At 48.7% G+C, this 10,609-nt stretch overlaps 1 protein-coding gene across 1 annotated transcript in view; it reads right to left on the reverse strand.

Moving 5' to 3' along the window:
• The window catches only part of LOC138814514 (RNA polymerase I-specific transcription initiation factor RRN3), a 31,445-nt gene extending 22,494 nt beyond the window's left edge, over positions 1-8,951 (reverse strand). The window contains exon 1 of the mRNA XM_070003442.1: positions 8,864-8,951. The gene's annotated coding sequence lies outside the window, so the exon portion shown is untranslated. The remainder of the gene's footprint in view (positions 1-8,863) is intronic.
• Positions 8,952-10,609: the final 1,658 nt, after the last annotated feature.

A 10,609-nucleotide genomic window follows, 5' to 3' on the forward strand; every position in this document is an offset into this window, starting at 1 on the left:
AGTGGATCGGGGCCAAGACTCTATGCACACGGCCCGTCCTAAACAGTCTTAAGATCACCCAAGGTCCCTCGATGTTCTGGGGAAAGCTCCCTGAAGTGATGGAAAATGAAAAGATCATTTCCAGGAACGGTCTAGGGGTGGAACCCAGCGGCCCCCCCACCTGTCTCCCCCCCCCCCCGCCCCCCGACTTGGAAGAGCACCCAGCAGGGCAGCAGAGGATTGTCCAGGGCGGGGAGACTGCCGAGGTCCAGGCCTGCGGGCCAGGGAAGTCGGGGTGGAAACTATTAGAACCGTGGACTGACTCACCAGGCCAACTACAGCAGCTTGTTAAATATCGTGCAAGAGATTGGGGATTTAGCTCAGTGAGAGTACTGGCCTATAAATGCAAGGCTTTCAGTTCAGTCCTCATCCCTTGGGGGGGGGGGGGGGCGGGGAGGGAGGTGCCAGTGGCTCGCCTGTCATCCTAGCTACTCAGGAGGCTGAGATCTGAGGATCATAGTTCAAAGCCAGCCTGGGCAGGAAAGTCCATTTGACTCTTTATCTCCAGTAAACCCCCAGAAATCCGGAAGTGGCGCTGTGGCACAAGTGGTAGAGTGCTAGCCTTGAACAGAAGAACTGAGGGACAGCGCCCAGGCCCAGAGTTCAAGCCCCACGACCAACAAACAAAAAAGAAAAAAAAAAAAATCAAGCCAGGTACTAGTGGCTCACACCTGAAATCATAGCAACTCAGGAGGCTGAGATCTGAAGATTGCAATTTGAAGCCAGCCTGGCCAAGAAAGTGAGACTCTTATCTGCAATTAATCACTGAAAAGCAGAAAGTGGAGGTGTGGCTTCATGGTAGAGCCCTCACCTTAAACACAAAAGCTCAAAAACAGTGATCAGGCCCTGAGTTTCAAGCCCTAAGACCCCCACAAAAAATAAATAAAATAAAGACCATCCTCTGGAAAACAAAGAAAAGCCATCAAGCATTAATGAGCTGCACAGGCAGGCTTGCCCACAGCACACCTTTCACCACTGTCATTACAGTTTAATTATTCTGAACACCCAGATTCCAGAATGAATCCACCTTCATATACACAGAAGACCCATTAAACTGTTGTTTCAAAAGAGCAGTCTTCCCCAGACACAACTTTTGTGGCCTTCCCAGGAGTGGTTGTGTTGGTTAAAACCTTTGGCTTACAAGTAACAGAAGCTTAGGCTGGGAAGGTGGCTCAGTGGTAGAGCGCTTGCCTTGCATGCCTGAGGCCCTGGGTTCAATTCCTCGGCACCACATAAGCAAAAAAGAAAAAAGCCGGAAGTGGTGCTGTGGCTCAAGTGGTAGAGTGCTAGCCTTGAGCTGAAGAGCTGAGGGACAGCGCCCAGGCCCAGAGTTCAGGCCCCATGACCGGACCCAAAAAAAAAAAAAAAAAAACACACAAGTAACAGAAGCTAACTGCAAGCAAAACAGGAAAATTGCTCTAAAGACCCAAAGTATTGTAAGGCATAAAAAAATCCTCACTGGAGCTGGGCGCTGGTGGCTTACACCTGTAGCTACTCAGAAGGCTGAGATCTGAGGATCGAGGATCAAAGCCAGCCCTGACAGGAAAGTCTGTGAGACTCTTATCTCCAATAAACCACTAGAAAACCGGAAGTGGTGCTGTGGCTTAAGCGGTAGAGCACTCACCTTGAGCTGAAGAGCTGAGGGATAGCGCCCAAGCCCAGAGTTCAAGCCCCACGAGCAACAAAAAAAAAGAAAAAAAATCCTTACTGGCTGGGTGCTGGTGGCTCACACCTTAATCCTAGCTACTCAGAATGCTGCGATCTGAGGATCACGGTTCAAAGCCAGCCCGGGAAGGAAAATCCGTGAGACTCTTATCTCCAATAAACCATTTAGAAAACAGGAAATGGAGTTTTGGCTCAAGTGGTTGAGTGCTTGCCTTGAGCTGAAGAGCTGAGGTATAGCGCCCAAGTCCAGAGGTCAAGTGCCACAACTGACAAAAAAAAAAAATCTTGACTGGTCAAATTTTGGTTCACTATCCCCCTATTACACATCAACACTGGCTAGAAAGCTGGGTGTGATGGCACAGGCCTTTAGTACAACAATTCAGAAGGGTGAAGCATCAAGATTATTGAATACAGGAGTTTGAGGCCAACCTGAGCCACAGAACAAGATCATAATTTTAACCCAACTGATGGCTCATGTTTCTCAGGGGACAAAAAATGAGAGTTCAAGGCCAGGCCCAGGCCAAAAAATAAAAATCTTAAAAATATCCAAAAGTAGAGCTGTGGCTTAAGTAGTAGAGTGCTAACCTTGAAAGAAAAAGCTAATGGACAGCACTCAATTTAATGGCACACACACACACACACACACACACACATATACACACACACTTTTCAAGATATATTTCAACTAATAGTTGGGTGCCATGGTGTGTGACTACCATCCCAACTATAGTGGGAAAATAAATAGGACAATCACAGTTCCAGTTGGCCTGGGCAAAAAGCAAGACCCTGTTTTAGAAACAACCAGGGCAACAAGAGGTGGAGGTGTGGCTCCAGCAGTAGAGTCTCAAGTACTTATCTCCCCACTGGCTAGCCTAGCGAAGTGAGGTCAGGTTATATGACAGCTCTCAGTGAATCTTTGCTATGGATGAGGTCACCATAAATGCCCAACTAATGCTTTTCAAATGGCTCCATTGTAGGGAGGGGCCAGAGAACTAGTTCCTAGTAGCCAAAGCATTCCCTCCTCTCCCCTTTCCAAAAGCAGTCAGCAGGGGGCTGGGAAGGTGGCTCAGTGGTAGAGTGCTTGCCTCGCATGTATGAAGCCCTGGGTTCGATTCCTCAGCACCACATAAGCAGATAAAAGCTGGAAGCGGTACTGTGGCTCAAGTAGTAGAGCGCTCACCTTGAGCTGAAGAGCTTAGGGATAGCACTCAGATCCAGCGTTCAAGCCCCATGACCAAAAGAAAAAAAAAAAGCAGCTCAGGGACAGTACCCAGGCCCCAAGTTCAAGCCCCAGGACTGGCCAAAAAATAAAAATAAATAAAAACAAAGGCAAATCAAGGGCCAAACTCTATTAGTAAAAATGCAAGATCTCAAATCTCTTTAGTTTTGTACATCTCCACATGTATATACAAGCTTATGGATGGAACCATAAATTTAAGAGTCTTCCTCATCCCAACATTACAAAGAAATGTAAAGCAGTTTCTCAACCTGTTGGTATTTTGGACGGGATAATTCCATTAGGAGGGGAGATGGCTATGCCTCTGTGTTCATGTGTATGTGTGTGTGTGTGTGTGTGTGTGTGTGTGTGCATGTACATGCATGTGCGTGCCAGTACCACAGTACCATGGGGTTGGTGGGGGGAGACTTGAATTCAGGGCCTGGGCACTGTCTCTGAGCTTTTTTGCTCAAACTAGTGCTCTACCACTTGAACCATCGCTCCACTTTCAGCTTTTTTTTTTTTTTTTTTTTTTGTCAGTTGTGGGGCCTGAACTCTGGGCCTGGGCGCTGTTCCTCAGCTCTTCAGCTCAAGACTAGTGCTCTACCACTTGAGCCACAGCGCCACTTCCAGCTTTTTCTGCTTATGTGATACTGAGGAATCGAACCCAGGGCCTCATGCAGGCAAGGCAAGCTCTTTACCACTGAGCCACGTTCCCAGCCCCACTTTCAGCTTTTTACTGGTTAGTTGGAGATATGAATCTTAGGGACTTTACTGCTTGGGCTGGCTTTGAACCATGATCTTTGTATCTCAGCCCCTTGAGCAGCCAGGATTACAGATGTGTTCTTTGTGGATATTAGCTCCTTCCCTGGCTTCCACTAGGATAGTAGCATTCTAGACACTGTCAAATGTCCTAAGAGGCAAAATCATTCCCAGTCCAGGGCCAATGACATAAACACAAAGCATACTTACAGCCATCAGAGAACAGCAAAACAAAATTATACAAAAATCATACTCAGGCCGGGCGCCTGTGGCTCAACGCTTCTAATTCTTGCTACTCACTGAGATCTGAGGATCGCCGTTTTAAGCCACCCCAGGCAGGAAAGTCCATGGGACTCTTAGCTCCAATAAAACCATCAGAAAAAGGCAAAAGGTTTAGCTCAAGTGGTAAAGAACTAGTCTCGAGCAAAAAGAAGCTCAGGGACAGCACCCAGGGCCTGAGTTCAAACCCCAGGACCAGCAAAAATAATAATAATAATAACACCATAGTCATAACATTGTCATTTCCTGCTTTAATATTCTTGGGAACATGGACAATATTAAAAACCTTCAATACACTCAAAGAAGAACAATCTATTCACTAGAAGAAGGAAGAACCACCCATTCACTGGCAGGTTTTGAGAACTGCGGCATACAATGTGGTCTGGTACCATTTATGGGCAGGACGGAGAAGTGGCTTGGAGAGTTGGATTGAATCCAGTTCTGGGGCCTTTGCCTTTGCCTTTGCCTTTGCCTTATTTGCCTGATAGGTTGTCCACCTGTGATTGAGTGGAGTTTGGCTGCTGTGATTGGCTGAGATTCAACTATTTGTTACAAAAGTATATTCCTAAGATAGACCTCCAATCCCGTTTAAGTACTAAGTTAGATTGGAGGTCACTATGCAAGCACTCAAGTAGAGCCATCCTCAGGCCAAATTTAAGAACAATCATGTATTATCTTGTTCTTTGGGAAAATAGTAGTAAAATTATATGAGACTCATGTTGTTTAATTTCTATTTGGAATATTTTTCAGAGTTTTACTAGGTTTCTGAGAAAAGAATCATGTTTTTCTTCCAAAAGTCTTTAGAACGCAAATGTACCTGAACTTGTCAATCAATAACATCATTTTCTAGTGTTTTACTGTCATAATTCCAGAAGGTAGATTGCTCTCCTTAATGGGTCTATTTGGTCTTCGGACGAAGCTAGCCAGAATAGGGCATTGTGGATATGTGGCTAATAGTAATAACGCATAACAAAAAAAAAATACTAACTTATTTTCAAACAAATCTCATTTGGAACAGAACATTTTTGTTGGTTGGTCATGGGGTTTGAACTTAGGGCCTGGGTACTATACCTGAGCTCTTTTGCCCAATGCTAGTGCTCTACCATTTAAGAGTCATAGCACCACTTCTGGGTTTCTGGTGGTTTACTGGAGATAAGAGTCTCATGGACTTGCCTGCCCAGGCTGACTTTGAACTGTGATCCTCAGATCACAGCCTCCTGAGTAGCTAGGATGACAGGCGTGAGCCACCAGCACCTGGCTCAGCAGAACTTCTTATGGCTTAAAATTCTAGCAGTAACTGTCTTGCGAGGGGCTGCACAGCCACCGCCAGCACTGAGGCAGGGATGAAATAAGATTAAGGTAAGCTCTGAGCGTTTACAAAGTAGGTGGTTATACCTGGGGAAACGTTGGTGGGTTCTGGAAAGAAAAAGGCAACTTCATTTGATATATTTATAAATACAATCATCTAGAGTGGAACAAGAAAACCAAGGAGCTGTTCTCATGTTCTCTCTGCCAGTTTGAAGTAGAGAGGTAGCCTAGAGTAACCTGGGTATTACAGTAGCTTACAGGAAGACTAACACACTTATAAAAAGGTTCACAAATAATTTTCACTTCGAAGGAAAGCTTATCGTATATACCTTATAAAATATTGCTCATCAATTATGCATCTACTCCAGCACTTCTGTTCTTGTGACTTCTGACTCTTGTAACTTTCATTACTACATCCGTCCTATAAATGGAGATGGTGCCCATTCTGATGAATGTCTATATACATGTGTAGTGCCTTGTGAACACCCAATAGCTATTATCACTAACAAACACTTCATGCGGGGCTGGAGATGTGGTTCCATCAGAAAAGCACTAGCCAATTGGCAAAAAAGTCAAGTATCAAGTTCGAGTCCCAGTCTTAGGACAGAAAAAAACAAAAAGAAGAAATGCCTCATGTTTGTGTCTTAATTAAAAAAACACAACTATACAAATTAGTGTAAAAATTCTCATGCCTTACTGGAGAAAAAAAATCATTACTATATAGAGGTAGTAAGTCACCTGAGGACCAAAGTTAGGATATCATCCTTTAAATACCTCATTAAAAAATAGAGCAATTTTAAATATTTATTTTTAATGTTTGGTTTGTTTTAAGATAAGAGTCTTACTTTGTAGGCCAGTCTGAGCTCCCATTCTTTTTTTTTTTTTTTTGAGGTAGGGTGTTGAATTCAGGGCCTAGGCACTGCCCTTTAGCTTTTTTTACTCAAGGATAGTACTCAACCACTTGAGCCACAGCTCCACCTCTGGCTTTTTGCTGGAGATAAAAGGCTCAAAGACTTGCCTTCCCTGAGCTAGCTTTGAACCATGATCTTCAGATCTAGCCTCCTGAGTAGCTAGGATTACAGGTGTGAGCCACCAGCATCTGGCTCATCTAGCCCCATGTTAAATTCCTAACTTAACCTTCAGACACTCCGTACTCCTTTCCTTCTCTCCAGCCTCCAAGTCTCAGTCTACCTCACATGGCCCCCATGAGTCTGCCCTGGTTTTGTCAAAGCATTTGTTACTGCTGTGGCCATCTCAGTGATGGACAGAAGTGCTTTATTAAAGAGGAGGAACTTTGTATTTAGCGCTCAAGGCCCAGTGCCTCACAGGATGTATGGCACTTGCTAGAAGGCCAACAAATGCCTGGCCAATGAGTCCTTTCAAAGGCATTGTTTTGTTCCTGTGGAAACATCTCTCTCTCCCAGTCCTCTGCTTCCCTGGCTAAAAGCCTCGCCTCTCTACAGTGTTCTTCATCTGCTTTAGAGAGAAAAGACTACAAGTGCTTTCTGGCAATAAGATCTGCATCTGCTCACTGTTTATATTTACCTTATTCCAGGCACTTAGTGTCACCTAGAGAATTGTTTCAATAATCTAGATTACCCACAGACTCCAGCTAAGTCTTTTCCTGCTCCAAGTCCTTTCCTTCTCCAACTATGGTTTGTGGTGTTTGGCAATTTTTCTTTTCCAGTGGTGGGGATCAAATCCCAGAGTTTGAGAATGCTAGACAAGGACCATCTCTGAACTACAACCCCCAGACTCTTATGTTTTTTAAATTCAGTACAATAAACCCAAGTTGCTGAATGCATTTCCTCTGAGAAATCAAATGCTCAAACTATATAAAACCAGAATGGTCTATATATCTAGCCCCTAAAGAGCATCTACAGAATACATGTATGTATACATCTAGAATGTGCATCTACTCTCTTATAAGGAAAGTAGGAGCAACTCCTAAGGAAATAATGAATGTGACCACCAGCAACCAGTTATTCAGTTCCATTGCTGAAAAAAAATTAGCCAATCTGAAATGAGGGTGAATGTCTTTATGAATAGTCTGCTTAGTACTTGGCACAATGTAAGGCACGAGCAGGGCACACCACTCTGCCCTATACCCTGGAGCAGATAATCTGAGGAACAGAATTAGAAAGAGAAAGATTCTACCTTTGTGCATGACAGTAGCTTTTAGATAGTGGCTCCTTCCCCCTCAACCTCACCCACAAATGCACTCAATGGGAGTTTTGTAGTTTAATGCTCATGTGGCATGAATAGCCAAATGTTTCCCAAACTCAGCTTCATTCATTTCACTTGCATGTTGACTCTTACCTTTGCATTGATCTGCATAAAATATTTTTCACATAAAATCCCTGTGCTTCCACAAACAACTGCAACTGTTGTAAAACAGAAAACCCCTACCATTTTAGCTTTGAGTAGAAATAATGCCCTGAAGTAAGCGTGTGAACCCAGATGCAATTAAATTTTCATTTTTCTGGGTGCCTTTTTTGCCTAATGAAGCTTTAGAGAGTCATAAAAAAAAAAAAACCCAGACCAGCATTGGTGGCTTGGATGACACTTGTCATCCTAGCTACTCAGGAGGCTGAGAGCTGAGAACCATGGTTCAAAGCCAGCCCAGGCAAGAAAATCTGTGAGACTCTTTTTTTTTTTTTGTCAGTCGTGGGACCTTAACTCTGGGCCTGGGTGCTGTCCCTCAGCTCTTCAGCTCAAGGCTAGCGCTCTATCACTTGAGCCACAGCACCACTTCTGACTTTTTCTGCTTATGTGGTGCTTAGGAATCAAACCAGGGCCTCAGGCATGTGAGGCAAGCACTCTACCACTGAGCCACCTTCCCAGCCCCTGTGAGCCTCTTATCTCCAATTAACTACTAGAAAACAGTGTCTCAAAGCTGTAGAGTACCAGCCTTGAGCAAAAAAGAGCTCAGGGGATTGGGAATGTGGATTAGTGGTAGAGTGCTTGCCTAGCATGTATGAAGCCCTGGGTTAGATTCCAATACCACATAAACAGAAAAAGTAGGAAGTAGCACTGTGGCTCAAATGGTAGAGTGCTAGCCTTGAGCAAAAGAAGACCAGGGACAGTGCCCAGGTCCTGACTTGAAGCCCCAGAACTGGAGAGGGGGCAGGGAGGAGAAAACAACCTCAGGGACATCACCCAGGCCCTGAAGTCAAGCCCCACAGCAGACAAAACAAAACAAAACAAAAAAACCCAACCCAAGCCAGGTTCCAGTGGCTCATGCCTGTAACCCTGGCTCTTCAGTAGGCTGAGATATAAAGATCATAGTTCAAAGCCAACTCAGGCAGAAAACTCCTAGCGACTCTTATTTCAAACCAACCAGCAACAAGGCAAGCTGGAGGCATGACTCAAGTGGTAGAGCACCAGCTCTGGACACACACACAAAAAGAGAGTTTGAAGGCCTGTGTCTGAGCCCCAGCACCTGCACAATAGAACTAAAAATGGAAAATAAAAAGAAACAATAAAATACGGACCCAAAGTATAGACAAACCTCTCTGATGAAATCAGAAGGAACTGAAAAAAGAATTCGAATTTAAAAAAAAAAAAATAAAAGGAGTAACTTTCCCACCATACCATTCAATGTCATGGAAGGTTGCCCCAAGTACCCTCTGATGGCATCCTCCAAAAACCTTCCAGAACTCCACCTGCTGGCAGGACCTTCGAGCACACAAGACAATACAGCTCCCGCCCGCTCTCTCTCCCTGGACTCCCAAGCACGAGGAACAGATTTCCGCGATCTGGTAGAGCCGGCAGCTTAGTTCCTAGAGGGCCATTGGCTTCCAGTGGCTTTTATTGATAATTTATTTACTCATTTCTGGATCGGAGGAGTCCAAGGAGCCACCGGGACGTGGATCTGGGAGACAGGCTGGCGGGCGATGGCGGGCCACGCCTTCCTCTTCCCCAGGCACTCGCTTGGCAGAGAGGCCTGAGCAGGCGGCTCACTGGAGAGGGTGGCTGGTGGTGGCCGTGGCCTTCGTGGCATCGCTCGGGCGGGTGGCACTGGGGACCGAGGCCTCCGCGTCGTCCCGGGGCTGTCGGGTGGGCTCGGGATGAAGGGCGGGCCGGGTGTGAAGAGGCCGCGAGCGCTCGGCGTCGGGAACCCCCACGTCGTGGGGGTACGAGCTGCGGAACAAGGGGACGGTGCTCTCGGAGCTCGGGGGGTGGGTGTGAAACGGGGCCTGGAAATCCTGGGCCGAGGGCGACGCCCGCGGCTCCTTCAAGCCCAGGGCCCAGAAGTCGCCGTGCTCGTCCCGCGGGAGCTGCGGGTCAGTCTGCGAGGCCGCGGGTCGCGGCGGCGGGGGCCCCGGGGAGGCCGGGCCGGGAAGGCTGGCGGCGTCCGCCGCCTCGGGGAGCGCACAGTCGGAGCAGCTGTTGGAGGTTTCCGAACCCTGGGTCGAAGTCTCGGACCCCAGGGTCCAGCCTTTCAAGGCGACAGGCGCCGAGGGGTCCTGGAGGGCCCGGAGGGCGAAGGGCGGCGGCGGGCTGGGGAGGACCGCGGGCGGCGCGAGGCCCAGCGCGGGCCAGGCCGCCCCTCGACCGTCCCGGGCCGCGGCGGCCGGCTTCTCCGGGGCCGATGCCCAGGGTCGGCCGCCGTCCGGGCCCGGACGCGGGGAGCGCTGCACCACCCTGCGGACGCGGCGCCGCCCGCCCAGCGGCCCCGACGCGCGGCGGCCCGGCGGCGGCGTCCGCTTGGGCAACGTGGCCGTGGGGGCGGCCGAGGTGGAGCGCTGCGCGCGCAGGCCCGAGACGGTCGAGGCCCCCCGCAGCGGGACGGCGGCGGCGTCGTCGTCGTCGTCGGGCAGCACGATGTTGCCGGTGTACCAGGAGATCCACCACAGCAGGCTGATGAACAGGATGATGGCGCCCAGGTAGAGCAGCATGTCGTAGAACAGCAGGTCGGCGAACACGCCCGTCAGCAGCACCGTGGCGCCCACCGTGTCGAAGGCCACCCCCAGCCAGAAGAAATGCCGGCAGCGGCCCAGCCCCGAACGCTTCCCCGCCGCCTCCACGCTCTTTTTGGAGAACTCCATGGCTGCGGCCCCCGGACGCCGCCCCGCAGTCGGACGGAGAGGACCCGCTCGACCGGCGTCGCCACCGGCGGGCTTGGGCCGCTCGGTCTCCATGGCAACGCGAGGGGGCGTGGCCGAGGCCGGAAGTTGGGTAGCCGCGGCTTCGGAGCGTGGGAGGAAACCCTGGCGCGCCTGCGCGGGTCCCGCTGCCGGCGGGCGGGAGTCCCAGCTCGGTCCCTGAGATGCTCTCCGGGTGATGGATTTACATCTCCAGATTCCGGACCCGAACCGAGGGGCTGTCTCTCGTTTG

This window comes from Dipodomys merriami, unplaced genomic scaffold, assembly GCF_024711535.1.
Source record: "Dipodomys merriami isolate MVZ:Mamm:240054 unplaced genomic scaffold, mDipMer1.0.p SCAF_60, whole genome shotgun sequence".
NCBI classification, from domain to species: domain Eukaryota; kingdom Metazoa; phylum Chordata; class Mammalia; order Rodentia; family Heteromyidae; genus Dipodomys; species Dipodomys merriami.